The 6,576-nt window shown below is 39.1% G+C and overlaps 1 long non-coding RNA gene across 2 annotated transcripts; it reads right to left on the reverse strand.

The window, feature by feature from the left end:
* Positions 1-622: 622 nt before the first annotated feature.
* Positions 623-6,148, reverse strand: LOC135298195 (uncharacterized). 2 transcript variants are annotated; one of them, XR_010360196.1, is made up of 3 exons: positions 5,797-6,148; positions 2,742-2,866; positions 623-1,300 (listed from the first exon to the last, which is right to left on the reverse strand). It is a non-coding gene; the product is annotated as an uncharacterized LOC135298195 (long non-coding RNA). The 2 variants fall into 2 exon arrangements; XR_010360197.1 differs by lacking the exon at positions 623-1,300 and adding an exon at positions 5,441-5,557 and having other exon boundaries at positions 1,481-2,886.
* Between the last annotated feature and the right edge of the window lie 428 nt (positions 6,149-6,576).

Below are 6,576 nucleotides of genomic sequence, written 5' to 3' on the forward strand. Positions count from 1 at the left end.
AAATAAAGCAATCCTCTTCAAATGAACAAAATCAAACACAGCCATTCAGAAGAATCAATAACAAAAGGAAAGAGAAATCTGTATTAGTGATGATTGTATTGGCAAGTCTTCTCTGTCCATAACACATACTTGTGGAAAATGGTAACTACAGCTGTAGCAATTCACACAATGCTGTCTGAATATTTTTATCTGAGACAAAGCTATGCTGTTATCTTCATGTATACAGAAAAAAAAAAAAAACAAGTTCTGGAGCAGATTAATTCAATAATATCTAGACTCCTAATTCCCTGATTTAGGTCCCAGGACAAGCTTAGAAACTTTCAGTGGAAAGAGAAAGAGGAATTTCCTTATTGTAGCTGATCCACAGGAAAACCTCAAGTTCATTGAAGTAGTCTATCAGTTTTAGGGTGCCTAGTGCTGGAAAGAAAAAAGGCAGCCCAAGCCTGCAGATAAGAGCTGCAGAGTGAGGTCAGTCAAACAGGTTAAGTTTATTTACCACCCATTCACATCAATGCTACTTCCAGCTCAGGAGAGCTGCTCAGGCACATAGCCAGGCAGTTGCAGGGCAAGCCTCTTCAGCCCTTGCTTGGAGCAGCTTTAGGATCCAGGAACCACACCCTTGCTTCCTGTCAGAGCAGAATAAGCCTAGAAGTCACAAAACCTATCTATTGGTTACACTGCCAGAAATGTGCATGTGTGCACTCAGTCCACTACTAATTCGTCTTTCTGGCACCAAAGTCTCAATCACCTATCCCAGGCCAGACCATACTGTGGGACTGACAGTCCTCCTGAGACACACACAAGGTCCGAGCAAACACCATCAACCTTTCCCTCTTCTCACCCAAGATGCTCTCCTTTTCAGATAAAGACCACGACTACTGCTCATCTTGGTCTGGGAAGCAGTCTCAGTGAGGACTTTGGGATATTTGATCCACCAAGACTAGCAGGATTCATGAGATTGGAGCCTCATGCCACATAAAAGACTGCACTCTCAGTGAGTCTTTCCTAATCTGTGCCCAATCTACACTCAAACTTGAAATTCCTGGACAGTACCAAAAGTACAATTGCAACATTTCTGAGAGCAGAGCTCATAGTGCTGGGCTGAAGAAACATGAAGACTGCAGAGTCTTTCATATGGTAAGAAAATTGTACATGGGGAAGGCAATCTGAGGGACAGCTGCAGCTCTCTCAACCTTTCTCAGGCCAGGAAGACCTTCAGCCCCACCAAAAGTCCGTATCTGTTGCCAAAGATTAACCATCACCGTCAAAAAGACTTCCAATATTTTCTTGACTTAAATATCTGAAAGGTAGTAGAATCTCAGCTAATTACTTATCATTACTATCACCATGATATCTGCATTATATCTTTAATAATACAAGAACATTGAAATAATTAGGGAGGCTACAGATAACTCAAAATCTGATATCCCTGAGCAGTTGCTTGGAAATATTTCCTCATTTTATTCCACATTTATTTATCCTTTGAAATAATTAAGCACTTAAACACTATTGTTTGCTTACATACCAATGCACATTTCTGACATGAACAAACACAAAGTGAAAAGTAACAAATTGCTTATCAGGAAGGTACATTTGTTTTGCATTTTGAAGAACATCTGTAGAAGTCTGAAGGGCAGAAATCAGATCCCTGAACGAGTTTACCATGGCTAATTGTTAGAAAAAAAACCCAACCACTCACATGTATTCAAGAGGGCTAGGAGACTTTGTTTTTGCTGTATGCCTCAAAGATTTCATTTTCAGAGAACTCAGCAAAGGATTCTGCATTCTTAACAATTCTGAATAATCAGGTCCAATTGTCTGAAATCAGTGATTAGGAAAAAAATAAACCCTAAATTTTGCCCAAGTGCTTTACATGAATGCCTGATATTTGTCTCTCCTAATTTTAAATTTTAGATTCAATCCACTGTTCACATTTCTAGGCATTAGCAGACATTTGATTGTTATTTTTTCCGTATGTTCAAACTTTTAGGTCCTAGGCCAAGCTGTGGCTTCAGCTGTGCAAATGTAAACCAAGCAACTGTATTCACTTGAGTGAGTTTCCATTAGCAAAGGCACAAGCAAGACTTGGCTCTCACACCTGATGTGCCTTACCACTCTAATAATCTCACGTTGGGATCTCAGGAACAGAAATACTTAAGTGTTCATAACACTGTGCTAAATATATATCTAAGTCTATTGCAGGTCAGGCTTTTACTGAAGCACCATTTAATAATTGTTTGGCAAAAAAAAAGGGGCTACATTCATTGACCCGAGGTTCTAAATTTAACATTTGACTATATATTTTTCTTTAAATATGCTCTGACTCAGACACGCATTCATTGCGATTTGTGTACACAGGTTTCATACGCTCAGCTCTGTTTGCTTTCTGTGTAAAACAGAAGAGGTCACTGTATCTGAACTTACAGCTAGACTAATAAGTAACTTGAATGCAAACAAATCAAGCAATCTTGATCTAAAATCAGCACGAACCAGTTGATTTTCTTCACTGAATCCCTGCAAATGAGCTAAGTGGAAGAAGGAAAGCATCTACTTTGGGGAAGACAAAGGGGAGCTTTTAGTCTTATAAATGAAATCTCACACAAGAGCCACTCTGCCTGACCAGGTGACCCCCACTTTTCCCTCCCCAAGGTCCACGTGCTCCAGCAAACTCTGAGAGCCTTCTCCCAGCTCTTGGAAAGAAGGGAGAAGTTTACTATTGGGAGAAAGACTTTATAGCTCACCAGCTGTGTGAACAAACTCAGACATATTTGGCTTCTGTGAACTTGGCTAAATCAATGAAACATCAGAGCTCAAACTTGATGCTTTATTTCCTTTAGTCTGAGGTTCTGCTCACTATAAACGTGATCTGGAACAGCACGTGTGAGACTGTAAAGCAAAAAAGAAATGAAAACAAAATGTGATTGTACATGAGATCAATTCCACGCTGACGTGATAATACGTTCAAAATTCTCATTTCTGTAGAAAGCTGACCACAGGCACTTCATCAATCAGTATTTCGATTTGTAATGTGTTCCGTATGGTTCTCTGTCATTACTTAATGGGGAACATCCCCTCTGAAAACATCTGACTCCGAGCTCTGCATCGAGAGAGCTGCTCGTGTTTCAACCACGTTTCCCAGAAACTGAACACTCAGCAACATATTCATTTTAGTGACAGCCACCACTAATGAGAAACAGCCATGGGCTCGTTGAATCTTTTACAAGCCAAAGAAATTTATATTAGCAAGAAAAAAAATCTCACTACAACTGAATCTCTAGAATCCCCAAAATCTTGATTTTATCACCCTAAAGCTCATAGTGGGTTGGCACTTGTACTTGTCTATTTTTTATTTTATAGTATCTCTCTGTCTAGTTTTTGGGGGGATATTTTGGTTGGGTGGGTTTTTTTTGTTTGTTTTTTTTTTTTTTTTTTTTTTTGGGGGGGGGGGTGTTTGGGTTTTGGTTTTTTGGGGTTTTTTTAGTAGGTTTTTGGGTTTTTTTTAATTTCCAGTTAGGCCAGTTGTTCTGACATGTGTTCTGCATATCAGGTACAGGAAGCTGGGGCATGAATTGGAGGGTTTATCACAAGCTGAGAGGTGGTGGAAAAAAATAAGCCCATCAGAAGCAAAAAGCTCATACAACACTCAGTGATGGCATTGGAATAGAAGGAGCTAAAGAAACCAATTTAAAAATCTGTGGCATTTTGTTGGAGAGCTATATTATTTTCCTGCATCAGTTTTCCTTTCTCACTACATCAGGGAATTACTAATCTCAAAATTTCTTGGGTTTCATTGTTTTGTTTTAGGTTTAGGATTTTTTGGGGTGGGGAGGCATTTGTTTGGTTTTTTAATAAAGAGGAGCAGCTGTGCAAAATTTTGACTTGCCAACATATGAAACTTCTAAAAAATTACTGGACCCACAATACAATGCAAGTTGTGAGGAAACTAAAATTTCAGACTACATGAAAACAGCAACTGTTTCAGAAGACTGGAGGGAACAAGTGTCGTACTGTTGGAACCCAGGACATCTCTCTGGATGCCCTGGATGTCTCAAAGCCCTGGCAGGGGTTCGGAGACCCTGGCAGGAAGCCAAAGACACCTGGAAATTCGATCTTAATTCATGGAGCAAATTGCCAACCTTATATGAAGAATTACAGATCACAAAAGTTTAAGTAGCATAGTAGTAGGAATCACAGGGTGAAGGGAAAAATTTTGAAGCACTGTACAGGGGGGTTTGAAATTCTGTACATGGGCGTCAGAAGTCCCAAGATGGAGGGATTTGGGCGTGCCCTGTCCTTCTTCTTTCTTCTCCTTGGCATCCACGTTCAGGATGATGTTGGCATGTGTGGATTGGTTCATGGTGAAGGTGCACTTGCCAACAAGGGTGAAAAGTATTGGAAATTGAAGGTAAGTATCTTATACATAGTTTTCACTATAAAAGAGACAACCGCCCCGTGGGCGGGGGAGAGTGCCCTTGGCTGTCTTGCTGATCAGATCTCGGCTGGACAGACAGAAAAACTCTGTAGATAAAGAACAATAAACTCAACTGAAGACCGAAAAGCAAGAGTCCAGACTCCTTCTTCAAAGCGCGGCCTGCCCAGAACCACCTTTTCCCGTGCTGGGGCAGAGACAAGTAACAGCCGACCCCGACATCATACCTTTATTTAGAAGAGTCTACTGGTTGTTCAAGGCATTACTTGGAAATTGTCATTAAAAACAAAATAATAAATGACTGCATGTTCAGGATGCCACAGCGCCAAATCAGCAGAGTTTCTACAGAGAAAACTGTGTCTCAATAATCTTCTAAAACTTAAATCTATCAAGATTTATATCTACCAACAAGACATTGACAAAAGATAATTTATTTCCATAGTGAGCCTGACAGACATAAAGCAGGATACCAGGCAAGACACAGCTATGGTAAAAGTAAGATTAGCAACTCTGCCATATCATGGGCCACACTGTCCCTTACTCCCAAGGTCTTCAGCAGGATTTATTCCAAGAGTAAATGCTTAGAAATAGAAGGGTATTACAGTTGCCTGAATTTATGTTATGATCTTCTTCAAGGCAGCATACAAAGAATTTCTAAAAAAAACCCTTAAAATAGTGTTATAATTAATAGCATTTTGACAGCTAATCAAGTCAAAGAGATGAAAAGTCAACTCATATACTGAACTCAAAGCAAGATTAAAACTTCTCAGTTTTTGAAACATACTTCAAAGGAATGTATTATGTTTCATCACACTAAGAAAGTTTACATTTGCTCCTAAATTCATTGTTTTTAAAACAATTGTCCCTCCTGAACCTCAGTTTAGCTTCAATGGCAATATTTCCACCTTCACTATAAAAACCACTGAAGTTCTTGGTTGTTTATAAATAAAGAAATTAAATCCCAACCTCACAAGTGATACCAAGGCCACCTAGCTCTTTTTAGTTACTTACCAGATTCAAATAGAAGAGTCAAGAATTCCATCAGTCAGAGTAGCAACAACCAAAAAAAAAACCAAACAAACTCTTAGAAAAGTTGAGGTGAGCAGCTGAGTCTCTGAAAAAGCATATCTATGCAAGAACTTTTATAAAGCATCCAAATGTTCCAAGCACTTTGAAATATAAGAGAGAACAGAGAATGCAGAAATCAAAAATCTTGCTAGCTAAAGGAAAGCATTTGAAACAAAAGATAAGGAAAATACTAAAGCTAGAAATTAAAAGAAAGCAAGTCAGAGAAAGACATTAAACAGAGATCAAAATATCTGGATGAGCATTTGCAGGTTTACATAAAGGACTTTACATAAACTGACCTTCAAGACATGAGCAGTGTCACTTTACAGAAGAAAAACAGTAGACAATGAAAAAGAAACAAAAAAAATTACAGGTTTGCTGATAGATTTCTAGAAGCAAAGCCAAGGAGAAGGGACTATAATGTTGTAATGTATAAGCAAAGCCTACAAGACCCCAAGCATAGGTATCAACACAGCCTCACAAAAAATGAGAGCAAATTCTCAGGGCACATGTTAAGTATCAGGCTAATCCAGATAACCAAGTTGCAGGTGCAAAAAATTAGGTTGAAATTATGTTCTCTCAAAACAAGCAGCTGATTGGAAGCACACCTGAAGTTGACTTTTGGTGTGTGCCTCACCACCTTGCTGATCACTCAGATTATTCTCTTGATTCTCTTGACCTTTCAGTTACCTTCGTTCAGAAAGTTCATGTGTGTGTTGAACTGGGTCTCTTTTCTTTCATTTCATCTCTTAGCTGTTACAGAATGACTTTTCCACCTGGTAAAGAGCTTGTCAGCTTTATGCAACCCTTGTTCCTGTGGGGTGTTGCAGTGTGCTTCCCAAAGATGTTTTCAGAGGCAAACTTCAACAACTGCTGAATGTTCAAGAGTATTTTCTTCTAAGAACTCACATTTTGCCTCTGAAAAACAGATTATGCCAGATGCTGGCTATATTTTGAAATGAAACTTTTAGAGATGTTCCTTCTTTTTTTTTTTTTCCAACAGGTTAAAGCTGTCAAGGATGCACCCGGCACATTTCAGCTGTTCAGAACCCAAAAACTGCAGCAGTGGTAGTAAAAGG

This window comes from Passer domesticus, chromosome 3 (genome assembly GCF_036417665.1).
Source record: "Passer domesticus isolate bPasDom1 chromosome 3, bPasDom1.hap1, whole genome shotgun sequence".
NCBI lineage: Eukaryota > Metazoa > Chordata > Aves > Passeriformes > Passeridae > Passer > Passer domesticus.